At 47.0% G+C, this 22,587-nt stretch overlaps 1 protein-coding gene across 1 annotated transcript in view; it reads right to left on the bottom strand.

The window, feature by feature from the left end:
- The window catches only part of WDR25 (WD repeat domain 25), an 816,010-nt gene that overhangs the window by 312,481 nt on the left and 480,942 nt on the right, over positions 1-22,587 (bottom strand). The gene's annotated exons all lie outside the window — the stretch shown is intronic.

The following is a 22,587-nucleotide window of genomic DNA, read 5'->3' as shown; positions in this document are numbered from 1 at the left end:
TGGAGTTGGAATAGTAATTTTTACACTTACACTATCCAACGCTTTATCTACTGTTGCACCCTCTGGAGTTTGAATAGTAATTTTTACCCTTATGCTATTCAATATTATTTATATTTATTTATGTATTTAAGATGGTACATAATGTTGTATTTAATTAATTTTAAAAATATTGAAAGTATATTTAATTGTTATTTATTAAATATAATTATTTATTATTATTTATGTTATTATTTTATGAGTGTTGATGTATTTTTAAATTGTAGTATTTGTTAATATTTTATAATTATTTAAGAAATAATGTATATATTATAATTATTTAGGTATATATTATATATTTAATTATTAATTTTAATTAAATGTTTAATAGTAAATATGTATTATTTATTCATTTTAAACATTATAACACATTTTAACATAAGTTTAAAATATATTTACTTAATTTTACATTTGTTTTAAAAAAACGATATTTTTAATTACGATATTTTTAACATCGATATTTTTTCCCCGATATTTTTGTACTTACCATGTTGTAGATAGGGTGTCGATATACTTGCCTTCGATATTCCAACGTCGATATTTTGTCTGTCGATATTTTCAGCCTCGATATTCTGTCAGAGATACGCTCTATGTAGCCTATGATACCTTAGCTTGTGAATACCCCCAGAGGCCAGACTTGATCGATAGATTTTTTTTAGTATTGCTCCAACATGCCTGCAGGGGGTGTCGTGCTGTTCCGAGTCAAATCCATCTCACCCCAGAAGTGACATCAGAGTCACATAGAATTGCAATGCCTACACATGGCATCAGTCCCTTTCTTTCTGTAGAGGCTTTCAAGAAAGTCATGTTGCACATCTTCGCCACCGTTTTGGCTCCCTCTGGCACTCTTTCAAGCTCCAAGGATCCGAGGAGATCTCCTGTCGCAAAACCATTGTCAGATCCATCCTCAAAACCATCAGAACCTCTTGTCTCAAATTCAGGGTCTGCCCCGACGACGTGGCTGATTCCTAACCAGACTTCGAACCTGTAGCTATGATACATGCCAGTCACAGCAGCGTGGATGCTGACACCACCACCACCAACACCAGAGGAGGAACCTATTGTTTTATCTGACTCTGAGGTGAACCCAACATGACCTTGGCACAGAAAGCCCAACCACATTCTGACTCTCACAAATCACTGCCATTACCCAGAACACATCCACAAATGCTACATATTCCTTTAGGCTCAGATTCTGAACTCAGTCAGTATGATCCGGTTGATACTGGAGGTGATGCAGATGAAGTGCCCCATTTATATACCGCTGACAATTTTTATATCAACCTTCAGGAGCACATTGGGCTAGACACCTTTCCGGATACTGAGCTGAATTCCCCCCTAGTTGTTCTACAGAGGAATCAGCCTCTTCAGCAGTGGTTATCCGACGGGATGCCAAAATGTTAAACCTGCAGCTCCCATCTGTTGCGGTCAAGACCAATATCCTGGCCGAAGTTCTGCAACCCATGCAGGCCACCACAGACCCGCATCTTTCTTTCAATGAAGCCCCCGATGGACACACTATGGGACACTTGGGTCAAACCTTGCCTGCCAGTAAATAGGTAAGGGCCAGAAGACACAGACCTGCTCCTGGTGACTCCGCTTTTCTCATGCAACACCTGACAACTGTACATTTGGTGGTCTAGGCGTCCACGAGAAAGATAAACCATGGCTCCTGATGGCATTCACAAGATGAGGAATCTGTGATGAGAAGTATCCATCAAAAACATTGTTATTGTTATTATATGGTATCTGAATGCTGCAAACCTAACTGAAAGGCAGCAGAGTGCTGTACAAAGACAAAGGTAAGTGTAGGGTCAACAAGCAATAGGTGAGATAGCTGGGTTCTGGGAGCAGAAGAGTAAAAGTACTGCATTGTGATGTATTGTTCTATAAAGAGGTGCATTTCCCACTCTAACTGAAAGCAGCGTTGGGGCACTCCTGATGTATACAAGGATGTTATTTCTGATCCTGGGTTGCTAGATGGAAAAAACCTGCAGACTTGTTATTTTTCTTTTTTACACGTTGTAAGTCTCCAATCTGATGGTGTCTTGGCTGTGGGTGTGCTGAGAGCCACAAGAGATGGTGAGCCTGTCAGCAAGATCAGCATGGTGCTGGGCATGATGTCTTTCTAAACGATGCACGCAGTTTTAAAGATTGTGCGGGCCGGCAGGATGAGACAATGGAGTTCCATCATGATGAGGCTGATGTGACCATACTTCTTAAGAATAAATGTGTTATAGTCTGCTTAGGAATTCATGTATCTCCTCTGTTACCTTGGCTCCTAGCTGCTCATTCAGTGTGAATGTGCATCATGGAATGTTAGAGTGGTGATGATGAGTGGAATGTTTGGGTGCCTATGAGGTGAGTTGTGGCAGTTGGAGTTGGAGTTGAGCAGAAGGCAGGCTGCTCCTGGTGGGGCTGCTGTACTTAGATACCATCCTGCAACTAAGACTAATAAACAATCTTCAGGGATACTCCTCAGCTACTTGTCATACATCACAACAAAATGGTGTCAATTTCTTTAGAAGAGAGAGCTGGTACCGTGCCGTCTTTGTTTTTCAAATCATGCACTGATGCCCTTAGAACAAGGTGATATCATTCGCACAACTCACTACCTGGGAAATGAAAAAAACGCGCAGTTACCCAGTTTATCTTATACTTTGAGTTGACTTTCCCTCCCCACCCAAATAAATGCACTGAAATAGCCAGGGTTTCAAATCTCAACGTATTTATAGTCATTCCTACAAGTATTCCCAGGCTGGAACTCATAACATTTCTAATCATGGCAAGTGTACACTGCTGCAACTCAATTAACACTGGCCTTTTCAAAACAACCAACAAACTTTGAGAGTTCAAAATCACCCTGGATCTAGCATTAAAAAGCTAGAACAATGGAAACCACTGTACTATGAGCAGGACATAATTTAGCACGAGTCTTATATTCATGTGGTAGCTGTTTTCACATCATTCATGGTCAAACACCCTTTACTCTTTACCAAAATTTAAACAACAAATTCATGCAACTGATCCCTCGATCATGGCATGGAAGGATCTCAACTGATGGCTTGCGCCTTGGGATGCAGGTGTTCAGAGCTGGCCTTCGACCCTTGCGGTAAGCCTGCTCCTTCTCCTTTATTAACCACCACCACCCCAATACCCTGGGAAATAAGCTCTACCCCAACCTGTACTTCAGACACAGAAGCGATTACACCTCCAGGCTCAGCTGCAACAGAGTCCAGAAAAACCTAAGTGTTTTAACCATATATTTACACATACCTGTGCTCACACTAGTGTAACAAAGTGTTCTGAAGAGGACACTAGGTCTCGTGTGTAACTACGCAAAACAACTAAAATAAATGCACACGTACAAGGATTAATAATTAATATGAATCAGCTGGTGAATGTGAACCAAATTCCTGAGCACCAGTTGTAATTAGCTGTCACTGGTTAGCTTTCCGCCTGGGCCAAGCAACACAGTAAAAACTCATTATCTAGTTCAACTGATTATCTAAAAAAAACAAGCATTAGAAATGCAATCGGGCTCGGATTTATTTGAGTTTGAGCTAATGGCATTGTAAATGGTAATGTATTTTTGCTAAGTGTTATGGAGTGTGTTAATGTGGTGTGTAGTGGAATTATGTGTGTTAGATTGTAATTGTAGCAATGGTGGCATGCACCGCTGCTGCCTGTGAGTATGAAAAGATTGCATTGTGCATCTCTGTGCTGTTCCAGTTCTTTGTAAGGGACTCTTGCTCTGTTGCTGCTGCTGGCTTGGCACAGTACCTGCTGTGAGTGTGTAAGGGAAGCTTGCACCACTGCTGCTTGTGATGTCGTTCTTGCGAGTGTGAGAAGCTTGCACCTCTGCTGCCTGTGGTCTCCTTGTGAGTGTAAGAAGCTTGCACAGCTGCTGGCTGTGATGTCCTTCTTGTGAGTGTGAGAAGCTTGCACCGCTGCTGTCTGTGAGTATGAGAAGATTGAATTGTGCATCTCTGTGCTGTTCCTGTCCTTTGTAAGGGACTCTTGCTCTGTTGCTGCTGCTGCCTTGGCACAGTACCTGCTGTGAGTGTGTAAGGGAAACTTGCATCACTGCTGCTTGTGATGTCGTTCTTGCGAGTGTGAGAAGCTTGCACCTCTGCTGCCTGTGGTCTCCTTGTGAGTGTGAGAAGCTTGCACTGCTGCTGCCTGTGATGTCGTTCTTGTGAGTGTGAGAAGCTTGCACCACTGCTGCTTGTGATGTCCTTCTTGTGAGTGGGAGAAGCTTGCACCTCAGCTGCCTGTGGTCTCCTTGTGAGTGTAAGAAGCTTGCACAGCTGCTGGCTGTGATGTCCTTCTTGTGAGTGTGAGAAGCTTGCACCGCTGCTGCCTGTGAGTATGAGAAGATTGCATTGTGCATCTCTGTGCTGTTCCTGTTCTTTGTAAGGGACTCTTGCTCTGTTGCTGCTGCTGCCTTGGCACAGTACCTGCTGTGAGTGTGTAAGGGAAGCTTGCACCACTGCTGCTTGTGATGTCGTTCTTGCGAGTGTGAGAAGCTTGCACCTGTGCTGCCTGTGGTCTCCTTGTGAGTGTAAGAAGCTTGCACACCTGCTGGCTGTGATGTCCTTCTTGTGAGTGTGAGAAGCTTGCACCGCTGCTGTCTGTGAGTATGAGAAGATTGAATTGTGCATCTCTGTGCTGTTCCTGTCCTTTGTAAGGGACTCTTGCTCTGTTGCTGCTGCTGCCTTGGCACAGTACCTGCTGTGAGTGTGTAAGGGAAACTTGCACCACTGCTGCTTGTGATGTCGTTCTTGCGAGTGTGAGAAGCTTGCACCTCTGCTGCCTGTGGTCTCCTTGTGAGTGTGAGAAGCTTGCACTGCTGCTGCCTGTGATGTCGTTCTTGTGAGTGTGAGAAGCTTGCACCACTGCTGCTTGTGATGTCCTTCTTGTGAGTGGGAGAAGCTTGCACCTCAGCTGCCTGTGGTCTCCTTGTGAGTGTAAGAAGCTTGCACAGCTGCTGGCTGTGATGTCCTTCTTGTGAGTGTGAGAAGCTTGCACCGCTGCTGCCTGTGAGTATGAGAAGATTGCATTGTTCATCTCTGTGCTGTTCCTGTTCTTTGTAAGGGACTCTTGCTCTGTTGCTGCTGCTGCCTTGGCACAGTACCTGCTGTGAGTGTGTAAGGGAAGCTTTCACCACTGCTGCTTGTGGTCTCCTTGTGAGTGTAAGATGCTTGCACAGCTGCTAGCTGTGATGTCCTTCTTGTGAGGTCTCGCAGTTGTGAGAATTTGAGCTATTGGCATTTTAAATGCACTCCCTATGCACTCTGCACTTCTTATGCACTCTGCACTCCCTATGCACTCTGCACTCCCTATGCACTCTGCACTCCCTATGCACTCTGCACTCCCTATGCACCCTGCACTCCCTATGCACTCTGCACTTCCTATGCACTCCCTATGCACTCTGCACTCTGCACTTCCTATGCACTCTGCACTTCCTATGCACTCTGCACTCTGCACTCCCTATGCACTCTGCACTCCCTAGGCACTCTGCACTCCCTATGCACTCTGCACTCCCTATGCACTCTGCACTCCCTATGCACTCTGCACTCTGCGCTCCCTATGCACTCTGCACTCCCTATGCACTCTGCACTCCCTATGCACTCTGCACTCCCTATGCACTCGGCACTCCCTATGCACTCTGTACTCTGCGCTCCCTATGCACTCTGCACTCCCTATGCACTCTGCACTCTTCACTCCCTATGCACTCTGCACTATGCACTCCCTATGCACTCTGCACTATGCACTCCCTATGCACTCTGCACTATGCACTCCCTATGCACTCTGCACTCTGCACTCCCTATGCACTCTGCACTCCCTATGCACTCTGCACTCCCTATGCACTCTGCACTCCCTATGCACTCTGCACTCCCTATGCACTCTGCACTCCCTATGCACTCTGCACTCCCTATGTACTCTGCACTCCCTATGCACTCTGCACTCCCTATGCACTCTGCACTCCCTATGCACTCCCTATGCACTCTGCACTCCGTATGCACTCTGCACTCCCTATGCACTATGCACTTCCTATGCACTCTGCACTCCCTATGCACTCTGCACTATGCACTCCCTATGCACTCTGCACTCCCTATGCACTCTGCACTCCCTATGCACTCTTCACTCCCTATGCACTGTGCACTCTTCACTCCCTATGCACTGTGCACTCTTCACTCCCTATGCACTGTGCACTCTTCACTCCCTATGCACTGTGCACTCTTCACTCCCTATGCACTCTGCACTCCCTATGCACTCTGCACTATGCACTCCCTATGCACTCTGCACTATGCACTCCCTATGCACTCTGCACTATGCACTCCCTATGCACTCTGCACTCCCTATGCACTCTGCACTCCCTATGCACTCTGCACTCCCTATGCACTCTGCACTCCCTATGCACTGTGCATTCTGCACTCCCTATGCACTGTGCACTCTGCACTCCCTATGCACTCTGCACTCCCTATGCACTCTGCACTCCCTATGCACTCTGCACTCCCTATGCACTCTGCACTCCCTTTGCACTCTGCACTCCCTATGCACTCTGCACTCCCTATGCACTCTGCACTCCCTATGTACTCTGCACTCCCTATGCACTCTGCACTCCCTATGCACTCTGCACTCCCTATGCACTCTGCACTCTTCACTCCTATGCAGTCTGCACTCCCTATGCACTCTGCACTATGCACTCCCTGTGCACTCTGCACTCCCTATGCACTATGCACTCCCTATGCACTCTGCACTCCCTATGCACTCTGCACTCCCTATGCACTCTGCACTCCCTATGCACTCTGCACTCTGCACTCCCTATGCACTCTGCACTCTTCACTCCCTATGCACTCTGCACTCCCTATGCACTCTGCACTATGCACTCCCTATGCACTCTGCACTGCACTCCCTATGCACTCTGCACTCCCTATGCACTCTGCACTCTGCACTCCCTATGCACTCTGCACTCCCTATGCACTCTGCACTCCCTATGCACTGTGCACTCTACACTCCCTATGCACTGTACACTATGCACTCCCTCTGCACTCTGCACTCCCTAAGCACTCTGCACTCCCTATGCACTCTGCACTATGCACTCCCTATGCACTCTGCACTATGCACTCCCTATGCACTCTGCACTCCCTATGCACTCTGCACTCCCTATGCACTCTGCACTCCCTATGCACTCTGCACTCTTCACTCCCTATGCACTCTGCACTCCCTATGCACTCTGCACTCTGCACTCCCTATGCACTGTGCACTATGCACTCCATATGCACTCTGCACTATGCACTCTGCACTATGCACTCCCTATGCACTCTGCACTCTCTATGCACTCTGCACTCCCTATGCACTCTGCACTCCCTATGCACTCTGCACTCCCTATGCACTCTGCACTCCCTATGCACTCTGCACTCTTCACTCCCTATGCACTCTGCACTCCCTATGCACTCTGCACTATGCACTCCCTATGCACTCTGCACTATGCACTCCCTATGCACTCTGCACTCCCTATGCACTCTGCACTCCCTATGCGCTCCCTATGCACTCTGCGCTCCCTATGCTCTCTGCACTCTGCGCTCCCTATACACTCTGCACTCCCTATGCACTCTGCACTCTGCGCTCCCTATGCACTCTGCACTCCCTATGCACTCTCCACTCTGCACTCCCTATGCACTCTGCACTCCCTATGCACTCTGCACTCCCTATGCACTCTGCACTCCCTATGCACTGTGCACTCTGCACTCCCTATGCACTGTGCACTCTGCACTCCCTATGCACTGTGCACTCTTCACTTCCTATGCACTCTGCACTCCCTATGCACTCTGCACTCCCTATGCACTATGCACTCCCTATGCACTCTGCACTCTGCACTCCCTATGCACTCTAGTACTGGTAGTACTGACGGTGGTACTACTGGTAGTATTGGTGGTGGTGGTACTGGTAGTGGTAGTACTGGTGGTGGTAGTACTGGTAGTACTGATGATGGTAGTACTGGTGGTGATGGTACTGGTGGTGGTAGTACTGGTGGTGGTAGTACTGGTAGTGGTACTACTGGTAGTAGCAGTACTGGTGGTCGTGGTACTGGTAGGACTGGTGGTGGTGGTAGTGGTAGTACTGGTGGCTGTAGTACTGGTAGTACTGGTGGTGGTGGTGGTACTGATAGTGGTAGTACTGGTGGTGGTGGTACTGGTAGTGGTAGTACTGGTGGTGGTAGTACTGGTAGTACTGATGGTGGTAGTACTGTTAGTACTGGTGGTGGTGGTACTGGTGGTGGAAGTACGGGTGGTGGTAGTGGTACTGGTAGTGGTAGTACTGGTAGTGGTAGTACTGGTGGTCGTGGTACTGGTAGTACTGGTGGTGGTAGTGGTAGTACTGGTGGCTGTAGTACTGGTACTACTGGTGGTGGTGGTACTGGTAGTGTTAGTACTGGTGGTGGTGGTGGTACTGGTAGTACTGGTGGTGGTAGTACTGGTGGTGGTGGTACTGGTGGTGGTAGTAGTGGTACTGGTAGTACTGGTTGTGGTAGTACTGGTGGTGGTAGTACTGGTGGTGGTACTGGTATTACTGGTGGTGGTGGTAGTACTGGTGGTGGTAGTGGTAGTACTGGTGGCTGTAGTAGTGGTAGTACTGGTGGCTGTAGTAGTGGTAGTACTGGTGGTGGTAGTACTGGTAGTACTGATGGTGTTAGTACTGGTGTTGGTGGTGGTACTGGTAGTGGTAGTACTGGTGGTGGTGGTACTGGTAGTGGTAGTACTGGTGGTGGTGTTACTGGTGGTACTGGTAGTGGTGGTGGTACTGGTAGTGGTGGTGGTACTGGTAGTGGTAGTACTGGTGGTGGTAGTAGTGGTGGTAGTACTGGTAGAGGTGGTACTGGTGGTGGTACTGGTAGTGGTAGTACTGGTGGTGGTATTGGTAGTACTGGTGGCTGTAGTAGTGGTAGTACTGGTGGCTGTAGTAGTGGTAGTACTGGTGGTGGTAGTACTGGTAGTACTGATGGTGGTACTACTGGTAGTACTGGTGGTGGTGGTGGTGGTAGTGGTAGTACTGGTGGTGGTGGTACTGGTAGTGGTAGTACTGGTGGTGGTAGTACTGGTAGTACTGATGATGGTAGTACTGGTAGTACTGGTGGTGGTACTGGTGGTGGTAGTACTGGTGGTGGTACTGGTAGTGGTAGTACTGGTAGTGGTAGTACTGGTGGTCGTGGTACTGGTAGTACTGGTGGTGGTGGTAGTGGTAGTACTGGTGGTGGTGGTAGTGGTAGTACTGGTGGCTGTAGTACTGGTAGTACTGGTGGTGGTGGTTGTAGTGGTAGTACTGGTGGTGGTGGTACTGGTAGTGGTAGTACTGGTGGTGGTAGTACTGGTGGTGGTGGTACTGGTAGTGGTAGTACTGGTGGTGGTAGTACTGGTAGTACTGATGGTGGTAGTACTGGTAGTACTGGTGGTGGTGGTGGTACTGGTAGTGGCAGTACTGGTGGTGGTGGTACTGGTGGTGATGGTACTGGTAGTGGTAGTACTGGTGGTGGTGGTACTGGTAGTGGTAGTACTGGTGGTGGTAGTACTGGTAGTACTGATGGTGGTAGTACTGGTGGTGGTGGTACTGGTGGTGGTAGTACTGGTGGTGGTAGTGGTACTGGTAGTGGTAGTACTGGTAGTGGTAGTACTGGTGGTCGTGGTACTGGTAGTACTGGTGGTGGTGGTAGTGGTAGTACTGGTGGCTGTAGTACTGGTAGTACTGGTGGTGGTGGTGGTACTGGTAGTGTTAGTACTGGTGGTGGTGGTGGTGGTGGTAGTACTGGTGGTGGTGGTACTGGTGGTGGTGGTAGTGGTACTGGTAGTACTGGTTGTGGTAGTACTGGTGGTGGTGGTACTGGTATTACTGGTGGTGGTGGTAGTACTGGTGGTGGAGGTAGTGGTAGTACTGGTGGCTGTATTAGTGGTAGTACTGGTGGCTGTAGTAGTGGTAGTACTGGTGGTGGTAGTACTGGTAGTACTGATGGTGTTAGTACTGGTGGTGGTGGTGGTACTGGTAGTGGTAGTACTGGTAGTGGTAGTACTGGTGGTGGTGGTACTGGTAGTGGTAGTACTGGTGGTGGTGTTACTGGTAGTACTGGTGGTGGTGGTACTGGTAGTGGTACTAGTGGTAGTACTGGAGGTGGTCGTACTGGTAGTGGTAGTACTGGTGGTGGTAGTAGTGGTGGTGGTAGTACTGGTGGTACTGGTGGTGGTACTGGTAGTGGTAATACTGGTGGTGGTGGTACTGGTAGTGGTAGTACTGGTGGTGGTAGTACTGATGGTGTTAGTACTGGTGGTGGTGGTGGTACTGGTAGTGGTAGTACTGGTGGTGGTGGTACTGGTAGTGGTAGTACTGGTGGTGGTGTTACTGGTAGTACTGGTGGTGGTGGTACTGGTAGTGGTAGTAGTGGTAGTACTGGAGGTGGTGGTACTGGTAGTGGTAGTACTGGTGGTGGTAGTAGTGGTGGTGGTAGTACTGGTAGTGGTGGTACTGGTAGTGGTAGTACTGGTGGTGGTAGTACTGGTAGTACTGATGGTGTTAGTACTGGTGGTGGTGGTGGTACTGGTAGTGGTAGTACTGTTGGTGGTGGTACTGGTAGTACTGAACTCCTGTTCTAGTTTATGAGCAGAATATGAGTCTCTGGCCTATGTCCGTATGTGAGTAATTCCAAGAATGCTCCCTTTGTAACGAATGCGGGCGACAAAAAATAAACACGAGAGCCCCGTGAATGTCATTTAGATTACAAAGTCAGTCAGGTCATAAAGGTCTCCTATATGGAGAGGCTAAAGTGGTAGGAGCATACAAAAAACTCCCTAATACTTCACAGTTGTTGTGATTGACAGCAAATCTTAATTCCATCAGTATGCTAATAGTGTTTCACATTGGGAACAATGCCCTTTGAGGGTAATTGTGTTAATACATTCAGGCTATTGCGTCACTGATGAAAGTATGCAAAGCAGTAAAACTGTAGGCTTAAGACAGAGAGCACATGGTCAGACATGGGGCAGAGAAAGACTGAACACACAGGAATACAAAGTAAAGAGAACAGACTGAGCACGGAGAAACATAGAGAGCACATGGTCAGACATGGGGCAGAGAAAGACTGAACACACAGGAATACAAAGTAAAGAGAACAGACTGAGCACGGAGAGCAAGTGAAAGCACGAGCACGTATGAGTCATCTTCTGTGAGCCTCGCCTGCTGCCTCGCCTCTCATCATTTTACATTGAACGCGCTCACCGCTCAGACCATCTGGATTGCATTACACGGGCACTCTGACAGCTCCTAATTAAGATTAATAGTCTGCCGTGCGCGTAACCGCACAGAATATGCCAACATGGCCGCCTAACATTACATATGCCCTATGGCATCAAGACTACTACAAAAACAGCACCGCGACGACCAATCACCATTCAGATAATAAAAAAAAGCTCGCGCACTAAGGAATGTTTCTTTCCCGAGCCCTAAAGAAACTTTTTTTTTTTTCTTTAACAATAGGAGCTCGGAGCTCCGCCACACTTCGTGGTGACGTAGGCCGAGCCCTAAAAAGGATTTAGTGTCTAGCTAGACACGTTCTAGTGTTCCGCCCGCAAATGTAACACACTTCACACCCACCCACCACAGGCGTCACCAGTCAGGTGACCCTGTCAATAAAAGGGGCCGGGCGCACGTGATCAAGGCCAGTTACTGCACCAGACTATCTTGTGTCCGTGTCGGCCAATCATCTCCATGTGGGCCTGAGGTCCAACGTTACAAAGGCCTGAGAGCTTTTTTGGAATTTCTACATTCTGACCATTTTCTCAATAAGTCTGAACTTTAGTTTTAGAACGTAGGCCCCCGAGGCCAGTCTACACATCCTCCAATTCGGCAAACGTCTCAGGTGTGCATGCTAGTTTTTTTGTTTGTATTTTGATTGACCAGCACAATTAAAAATACGTAGCTCCCTTCATTTGGGTCTATAATTATGATTTACAATGGATTTAAGCACAGTTGGGGACAAGGACTTTGCAACCGCCTTGTGTATTTTGTCACGGTAAAGCAATTCATCTATTTAGTTCAACCGATTCCATACACTTCTAATTGCTGCTAACGAGCCAGTCACTATGTGGAAACCTCATTTTGAAAGGTTTTAATCACTGCAGTATTCAACTCGTGCAGCGGCAGCTTCAGAGACATCCCAGGAAATGAAAGGTTTGTAATTGGAAACCATGCATTAAAAGAGATGGCGTGCAGAGGCTGTTCTCGTTCATCTGCAGATTCACAAACTCCAGCTACTGCAATTAAAACTTTTATGGAGCAGCTGTTTGGATATAAACTAGGTCTTTACAAGTCTTTATCTAAGAGAGTTTGTTCATCACGGTTTACTGTCTCACACACATGCATACGAAAACAGGAAAACGCGCCTGCTGTCTCCTGGTGGTAGGTGAATTGTGCTAGTCAGTAAAGGAGACAGAGGCACGTCTCGAGAGGCTTGGCGCACGCATACAGCTTCCACGTAATAACTTTGGACAGAATCTAAAGATTGACAGGTTGAAGGGCTTCACACGACACACAGCAGCATCGCTAGAATTGAGCTCAGGAAGTGCAACAAAAACAAAAAACAGACGCCAGGCTCTCTCCTGCTACTAACCATGGATAAGGCACTATATATCAGTCAAACTCCGATAAGCACTATACGTCCTCCGCTTCAGAAAAGAGAGCGAAATCCTTCTATTCAAACAATGCCTCATCACAGTGTAACCATCACTTCTTAACTTCAGAGGGCAGCATAAAACTCACTCACTCCAGGTCCTGAAATAGTCTTCCATCGTCTAGCTGAACTTCTTGCTCCTTGTAAGAAATCGGGTTATTGATTTTTTGGGGTGGGGGAGGGCGCGGGTGGGAAGTAGGCAATAATCACAATTCGCGCCCGGGTGAACCACAAAAGTCACTAAATTAACCTGTTGGGCATAACAGACAATCATTGCTAGACCTTAGCGTTGGCTGTCACCATGGGCTATCATTGGTGTAGCGTGAAGAGCCGGATCACCAAAGCTTTGCATTGATGGTCGTCACAGGCAACAGAGTCTCGGCATGAACAGGCCATCTTGCAGTTGCGAAGAGCCAAAAAATTCTGGATTTCAACTTTTTTCACAGATAGATCTCAACTGATGCAACCAAGGATCCAGGACCTGGGGAGGCACCTCTTGCGGTCAGAAGCTCACTCCAGCAGAGGCCAGCAGGGTTCAGGCAGGTCTAGTTGCGGGTCCGGGAAGGTCAGCTGGGTAGTTGCACGGAGGCCTCTGGAGCTTGTTGTGTCCCTGTAGCGCACAGAGGAGTTCAGCCAACTGACCCTTGGAATCACTCAGGTAGCCTGGGATAAATGAAGCAGGTCTTGTCTTCCTTCTCAGACAGTAGGGCAGTCCTCAAGCTGCAGGGCAGTCCTCTGGGGGTCAAGGCAGTTCTCCAGCAGCAAGGCACTCCTCGTGTAAAAGCATAACAATCCTCTGTGGAGCAAGGCAGGTCTCAAGCAGCAGGTGAGTCCTCTGAGGAGGAAAGCAATCCTGCTTCTGGAATGTCAACAAGTTTACGAGTGTTCTGAAGAGTGGCTGTAGAGGTCCAATATTTATTCCTGTTGCCAGGCTTTAAATTGGGGGGATCTGCTTTACTAACTCCCCCATCTAGTTCTGGAAAGTTCTTCCCTTTCCCTATCAAGGCTGCAAGAAGTCTGGGGTGACAAAAGGCTAGTGTCAGGTCCATTTGTGTGCGCAGGAGGCAAAGTGCTTTGAAATTTAAGTGAGGCTGGGTACAGCTCAGGCCCCAACCATCCTGGCTACACTGAATCTCCTTTGTGTCACTGTCGTCTGGAAGGAATACACAAACCTTAACAGCAGAGCACCTCACAGCCATGTGAACCAGGACACTTGCAGAAGGTACAAATGGTTAGGACAAGAAAATACCAACTTTCAAAATGTGGCATTTTCAGAATTGTGACTTAACCTCCGACTACACCATAAAAAGGATTTAAAATTACACTTCAATGGAGTGTCTATACCATATCTCTATCTGCTCCCAAACAAAAGTTATCACTTATTAAATATAATAAGGTAAGCAAAATGTTAGACAATGGAAGACATAAGCCTTACAGAAGTACAAAACGACTTAGGAGTTTTTCACTACCAGGACATGTAAATGTAAATGTAAATGTAAATGTAGTTGAGCTTATATAGCGCACAGCTACCCGCAGTGGGTTTCCCGGCGCTTGCTTAGGGAACCCTTCCTGGTATTCCCCTGTGAGATAGCATGGTATCCACAAGGTGAAAGTCAGGCATCCCGCCGCGAGGGGCCGTTGTGGAGATTAAGCAAGCTATTGCCTAGAATCGCAGAGTGTGAACCCGTGAGTCGAGGAGGCACCGGGGCGAGAATTATCGAGTCCGTGGAATTTTTTTTTTAGCCCAAGACCCCGCCGAGGCGGGGAATTGAACCCTGGTCCAGGACCGATCTCAGCTTCTGGGTCTGCTGCCTCTAACCCCTGAGCCACACTTCTCCACATGTAAAACTTAAGCACACATGTCCTACTTTTTAAATACAGTGCACCCTACCCTATGGGCATTTAGCTCCTACCTTAAGATGGCTTATAAGGATTAAAAAGGAAGGTTCAGGCTTTGCAAAAGTTTTTTGTTCCCAGTTTGAATTGGCCGTTTAAAACCATCCAGAATAGGCTGAAGTGGTAAGCCTAGAATCATGGTTTCACTCTGTCACTATTGTGGTGGCACAACAAATGCTGCAGTCCATAGGTGACATTTAACATCCAGGCATTGGGTACTTTGTCAAGTCAAAATGGCAGTTTAATACTGCCCTATAGGCTTCAGTTGCAGGCCTGAGGTATATTTTAAAAGGCTACTTCAGTGGGTGGCACAATGAGTGCTGCAGGCCCACTAGTAGCGTTCAATGTACAGGTCTTGGGTACATGGAGTACCATTTACTACAAACTTACAAATATATTAAATGTTCCAATCAGGTGTACGACAATTTTAGCATGCTATAGAGAGACAGCACAAGCACTTTTCCACGGGTTAGATGGAAAGATGTCCTAATGCCTACAAAAAAGGGGTTCAGCAACAGAAGGCAAAAAATCTGCAGGAGACCCTGCAAACAAGGCAAAGTCCAGCAGGTGTCAGTATTTTCTGCGTATAAAACTATTTTTGGGGAGGGGCATGGCCAGAGAGGCCAAAATGACGGACGTATGCTAGGAACGCTCCTGGACCACCTCCATCATCCAGAGACATCCTGCAGCAGGCCCTCGCCAGGCTATACCGAGGCACTTTCCAAGGTACTCCACGGGAGCTCCTGCCGTGGATGGTTTATGTTGGGGGCAGCTGTGGTGGCAAGAATCACTGCAGAAAGAACTGGATGGCCGGTGACATGTCAGTTTGAATGATGGCCTCCTGCTTAGAATAATAGAGCCTTTCCCATATGGGCAAATTTTAAAGGAGGCATGAGCTCATTTGATAGCGCTTGGGGGATGAGCTAGACATGGCTCATTAAAAATTCAGTGGCACACCAGGTAATCAGCAGCAGAGCCGTAGCACCCACAGGCCTGCCCGTATCTAAGGCCGAGCAGAGCCTCGAGCGTGAGGCATTGGTGGGGTGTCCCCCCTCATGCTTGAAGCCAGGACTGCGGGTGTGAGTGGATCGGGCCCTCAGCTTGGCAGGTGAGACACAGTTTGGGAGCCCATCTACCAGTGTGGTGTAACGACTGCAGCAGAAGAGACACTCCCATCTGCTCATGTTGGAGCCACACTTCGTGACACCCTCTGTGTGGGTAGATTTATGCGGGGTAGTTACCCGCCACACTCCCTAAGTGGTCTGGGGCACTTAAGTCCCTTGAGACAGACCTCTCACTGCGGCCCTAGGGGAAGGAGAAGGGGCTCTTGTGCGAACAATGAGGAGGCCTAGGTGTCTGAACTGACCAAACAACCCACAATGGGCCCCAGGCTGCTCAAGCTGCCTCTTTTTGACTCCTGAGGAAGGCAGGCCGGGGGTGGTTGAACCCAGTCTCTAGACCCAAAGGTTGGGGATGTAGATCTGAGCCTATAGCCCTGACTGGAGGGGTTCTAGTGCTGTGTTCTCCAGTACTGATAGTCATTGCCCTACAACTGGGCCAGTAATATGCTGTGCCATATCAGCAACTGGGATCCTGTGCTAATGTATAGCCGCAATGGGGTATGAAAGGTGATCCTCCATGCATAAGCATACCCAGGCAAAAATAGACAAATACACCACATCTTGACAGCCAAAGTAGCCTGGTAAGGCATTCCCATCCCAGAGACAGCTGCAGTCTACGGAAGTGGCAAAACTTCTACAAATGATCCAAAACTCTTGTGAGGCGGTCGAAACAAAGATTGGGGACGGGGGGTCGTATGCCGCACTGCTTCGTCAGGACCTCTGCAACGTGGCTGGGATGGTCATCAAGGCAGAAGCAAGGGTTTCCACCCTGGAACACGAGGTAGCTAATCTGAAGGCGAATGTGACTAAACTGATCTCTGCCACCCACACGCTGGAAGCCGAAGCGGAGGATGCGGAAAATCATTCTTGTCATAATAATTTGCAACTTGTAGGGTTTCCAGAAGGGGCTGCATCTTCGGACCCAGAATCCTTTTAAGAACATTGGGTACGGTCCTGGATCCCAGAGTGAACGCTTTCTCAGTGGTTTGTTATACATGTTCATTAAGCCCTAACTCAGTGGCCCCCACCCGGAGCGGCTTTGCGTCCCATGATCACAAGTAAACTATCAGGATCGGTACAATATTCTAGGTACAGTACGTATGCAGGTGTGCACTGCACTTCTAAGAAGCGCAAATCATGATTTTGACTGATTATAAACTAAAGGTGATCCATAAGTATCGCTCTCATTTTTTCAAAAGCTCCTGTGGAGGCCCAGGAGAGGGCCATCGAACAAAGGGAACTTTGTTGCCATGACCCACCAAACTTCGGAACAGGGGACAGACCTCCACCAATGTCCTATCAGTTCACACCACCTAAGCCATGCAAGTGGAAAAAAATTCAGGCGAGGGCACACACAACATAGCGGATCGTTGAACTCCACAGGTACTGATTACCAGTGCAAATTTCAAAACTTACCTTTCAAGAATTGTGAGGCAGCTGTATTCAAGCTGGCTTTGACCCCTAAGTTTACCTTTTCTGGGGTTTTGGTGTACCACCCTCCTGGGCCATCTGGCCCATGGGCCTCATCATTCCCAGGTTTGGTAACTCCTCTTCTAATCATTACTGCCAATTTATACATTCTGGGCGATCTTAATTTGCATCTGGAGGATCCCACATGTAATATCAGTGCTAATTTCATCTCTGATTTGGTAGCTATGAACATTCTATTACATAACTCTGGCCCTACACATGCGGCCTGCCACTTACCGATACCCTATCTTATCAAGTATATCCAATATTCTTTGCTCCCCGGCACTTCTGCTAGGCTGGTCAGATCCCTTCGCCATAGGCTTCCATTGGAATCCTCAGCATGTCTTTCTTAGAAAACCTACCAGAAACTGAAAAAAATTAGATATGACTATCCTAAATACATTTTTTTCCTCCAATACTCCCATTTCTATACAAACGCTGAGTACTCTTTTAGGACACCGTACGAGAGTGGCTTCTTAATGCTATTGACCCCTGTCTCCCCCCTTCCTTAAAAAAAGTCCAATAACCATCGTCCCCCAGCGTCTTGGTTTAATGAAAAACTAAAAATAGAGAAGATCAAATGCAAGGCACTGGAAAGACGCTTGGATGAGGAACTATGCGTCGGACTCCAAAATTGCATATAAGATGGCAAAAAAAGAATACCATAATCTTTGCGAGACTACTCGTGCAGAGTATGTTTCAGCAACCATTTTTGGTGCTTTGAACTGCTCAAAAACATTATTTAACATGGTTAAGGAGCTTTCTGGCTCTGAAACTCAATCTAGGCCCCCTTCGCTTAATAATCTGCAATGTGAAAATTTGGCCAATTCTTTCTCCAGAAAGTAGATAAAATATACCCAGAAATAGAGAGACTGCAGCTTAATAGTTCCCCTTTATTACAAATTAATAATTCTTCTCTGCCAGCATTTACACTGCCTTTGACTGATAATGCCTGCTTGGCTCAAGATAGGGTGATTTCTGCATCCACAAACAGACTGGATACATGGCCTCTATTAGACATGGACTCTTTTAAACGTCTTTCCGTGCTTAAACAGCTTGAGCCGTCATCCCTGCGGGTAATCATGGACCTTCTGAATGCCTCCTTACAGGAAGCAAGGGTACCATCAGAGTGGAAGCATGCGATGGTGCTCCCCCTTTTGAAGAAGGCTAATGCAGACCCCGATTCGCCCTCCAATTACCCGCCTATTTCTCTGTTACCGGCTTTTTCAAAGATCCTAGAGAAACACATTTACTTACAACTATCTGATTTCGTAGAATCACAAACATTTCTTCAGCCATCCCAATCGGGCTTCCAAGCCGGATGTTCAACTGAAACAACTCTTCTCGGAGTCACGGAAAGACTGCGTGGCCACCTAGATTCTGGAGATACGGTAGCTCTTATACTGCTTGACTTAAGTGCAGCTTTCGACATGGTGTCTCACACCGTGTTAGAAAAAACTTTAAGATCATTCATTGGGTATCTGCAGTTCAGCCCTCAATTGGCTTATTTCCTTTCTTGCCAATCTGACCTTTCACGTTTTTTTCCAGTAGCTAGCTCGGAGATCCATCCTTCGCCGCATGGTGTACCTCAGGGCTACATTCTCAGCCCCCTACTATTCTATCTCTATGTTAGACCTTTAGCGGATGTTGCCGAAGATGGGTTGTCTCTGTTCTCTTATGCGGATGACACCCAGATTATCTTCTCACTCTCAATGGAGAGGGTGGCGGAGACTCACCCCCCCCCCCCTCCAGTTGGGCTTGGGTAAAATTGCCTCATGGATACAGGCTAATTACCTCAAGCTCAAGGGAGAAGAGACCGAAGTCTTGATTTTGGGTAAAACCAGAGATCTCTGGGGCCCTCAGCACTGGCCTAGTGAGATGGGCACTCTTCCACAGCCCTCCTGCCAAACCCGCAATGTGGCTGTCATCATAGACGACTCATTAACTATGAAACAAAAAGCTGTTAAGGTAGCTGCCACATGCTTCACCATCTTGAAATGGCTAAAAAAGATTATTTTGATGCTACCAGAACATACCCAGAGAACAGTAATCCAGGTGCTTGTCACTTCTAGACTGGACTACGGTAACATTCTTTATCTGGGGGCAAATAAGGAAGTGACTCATAGGCTACAGCTAGTTCAGAATTCAGTTGCAAGACTGCTCTGTCGGGTTCCAAGATCTACCTCTGTTTCTGGCCACCTCCATGACCTCCATTGGCTCAGGGTGGAGAACCGAACTAAATTCAAAGCCCTGAGCTATATGGTCAGAATCGAAACAGATATGGTCCCTCAATATTTGCAGTCCCTAGTTCATCCATATGTGCCTTCGCGGTGTCTCCGCTCGCCCACCCAAGGGAAATTCTTTGTGTCTAGAGTCAGACTATCCCGGATGGGCGGCCGATCGTTTGCATATCTTGGCCCTTCCTTATGAAATTCCCTCCCTGCATCTGTCAGGAATGAAAAGGTGTATGCCCAATTCCGCAAATCTTTAAAAACCTGGCTTTTTAATCAATAATATTAAGCTAGTATCTGTTCCGTGGTCTTGTTGGTGCCGGGAAACCCTTTTCGCGTAGCTGTTATGCCTTACAAATTTAATAATAATAATAATAATAATAATTAGGGATGACACCTGGGGCAAGTCCTATAATTGGCTCCCCGATTGGGGCCTACTGCTGTTGTAGGAAACTGAAGAGGAAAAAGGGGAAAGCTTTAACAGCGGGGCCACTCAGCGGGGCATCTGGTGAGAGTTTTAGTTTATTATTTATTTGTACATAATTAATTAAAACCTTTACAAAATTGTAAAAACACAAATATGCATTTTAAAAGAGATGTGTACTTGGGCGTATCAGATTAAATTAATTAAAAATAAAGAGTTCACTGAGATCAGTTGGTGCTTGTCTTTGGAGCCGTATAATGTTAATCAAGCACTGTTTAGTCTTTTCTTTGTCAGATCAAAGAACCTCACAACCTGGCAGTTCAATTTGGTGTTGTTGGTGTTGAAACACAATTTGACTGCCTGCCTGCAGGACCGAACGGCACGTAGTTTGAAGAAAGGTTGTAGAAGGTTATGCCTCAGGTCCTTTAGTCTGGGACAGATGCAAAGCACATGGACAATGTCCTCCTCGGCAGTTTTACACAGGCGACACTGCTGTGAAGAGTTATTTCTTTCCCAGAGAGGGAGATGACGGAGTATGGGAATTACTCCTAGGCATAGTTTTAGCAGCTTTTCTTTGAGTTCCCTTTTCATACTGATGTTAAGGTATGCCTGTGGTTGGATTTTTCCATAGTCACCCAACGTTATCCAGCCGTGGGCCCTGTTTGTTAGATCCTGCTTGTCTTCGATCACTGAGATGATACGCGCCGATTTTTTGTCGATTTTTTTTAGAGACAAAAGGTCTATTGATGTTTCCCAGATATCAGTCAGGCCAAGGACTTGGAGTGATTCAAGAAGGTAGTCTCTTGGGAAGGATTTGCGTTGCTGACATAGCTCTTCCCATACGTTGGAGCTTAAGGAGCCCGTCTCTGCCAAGCGGATCTTGTGCCAGCTAGCTATGCACACGCTCCGCCTTTCTAGGGTTTGTCGGAGAATGCCAAACTCTAGTCGAATTTGGGCTGGAGAAACATATTTTGGAAGATTGAAGATAGCCCTGTATGTATTGGCTATAACTGTATCCAGTAGAGCGGCATCCTTCCCATGTAGCGATTCACTGCCATATGTGAGAGTGGGCTGTAGTTTTGCACGCAAAATTTCAAGGAGCGGTTTGAAGGTGAGATCAGGTAGTTTGGCCTTTGGTGGTTTTAATGCCAGATAGATCGTCATCGCCTTGCCTCGTAGGGAGTCAAGTTGTAATCTTGATGTGTTGTTGGAGTCCAAGTTAACTCCCAGGTATTTGTAAGAGGTCACCTGATCAAGCTGTTTTCCATTCAAATACCAACAGAGGTTCCTTTTTTCCTGTAATTCACGGCCATGATCTTTGATTTACTAAAATTAACTTGAAGGGAGTTTTTTGCCGAAAAGATGAAAGTTAAGTTCAAAAGGTGCTGGAGGCCCGTTGGTGTCCGACTTATCAGCACCAGGTCGTCTGCAAATAGAAGATTAGAAAGTAAAATTTTCCCCAATTTGGGTGCGTGATTAGGACATTTATCAAGGACCCCAGGTAGGTCGCTAGAAAAAGATTAAATAGTAGTGGTGCTAATACGCACCCCTGCTTTAGCCCTTTTGTTGTCCTGATAGCGTTCGAAAGGTGCGTGCCTGCCCCAAGTTTGATTTTAATCCAGGTTTCTGAATGGAGCATAATTAGGGCGTCTAAGAGGCGCTTCGATATACCCCAGTGATCCAGTTTCTGCCATAATTTGTTGCGGTTCACATGATCGAATGCCACGGTATAATCGATAAACGAGAGGTATAAAGATGACTTAATCTCTTTTGCTGCTCCCATCAGCAGGGACAAAGCCATGATGTTGGTTGTGGTCCCTTGGCCTTTGGAGAAACCCGTTTGATTTATTGGGATAATTGAATTTCCGGATACCCATGAAGTTAGTTCCTCCAGGATGACTCCAGCAAAGTATTTAGCCTCCACATCTAGTAGGGCAATGAGCCGGTAGCTGCTGGGATCCTTCTTGCTACCGCGTTTATAAATCGGGCTGATAACTGACCCGTGCCAAGACTCTGGAAGAGTCTGAGTGTGTTTTATATTGTTAAATATTGGTGCCAGCGATACGCTCCAGAAGTCCACATCTGTTTTGTACAGTATCGGTGGAATGCCATTCGGCCCCGGTGCCCCAGTGGGTCGCCCCCTTGATATTTTTCGTTGAATATCTGCCGGCAAGATTTCATTCTGTGGGGCTGGCTCAATAGCCTTTACGGGATCTTCATCAGTATTGGGTTTATCAAATGTTAAGGTGCCAGTTGCTCCGTGGGCGCACTTTCCCTGGGCTTCTATGCCCATATTATTCGAATTTTCTTTTGATTTTGACCTTATGGGTTTTAGACAAAGATTGTTGATAACGGTGTCCTCAATGGTGTCATCATTATTGAAATGCATCAGTAGGTATTTTGTCCATACCTCCTCTGAGATATTTGAGTTTTGACCTAAATGATCGGGGTTCTGTAGACTTTTGACCATTTGCCAAAACTTAGAGCAGTTTTTCTGTTTCCCCTCATAGAGAAGTTTTACCCACAGGTCTTCATTTCTTAATTTCTGCTTTTCCATTTCAACCGTTTGAGTTGGCTTTTTGCTGCCCGTAGGTCGCTTTGTAGGCTCTGGATTGTCTGATCCTTCCGCAATTGCCTCAGTCTTTGATTTATTAGTCATTTTTGTATTTTCATTTCTAAGGTTGGTCT

This window comes from Lissotriton helveticus, chromosome 9, assembly GCF_964261635.1.
Source record: "Lissotriton helveticus chromosome 9, aLisHel1.1, whole genome shotgun sequence".
NCBI lineage: Eukaryota > Metazoa > Chordata > Amphibia > Caudata > Salamandridae > Lissotriton > Lissotriton helveticus.
Note: the sequence above shows the minus strand (reverse complement) of the source record. Positions and strands in the feature narration are given on the sequence as shown.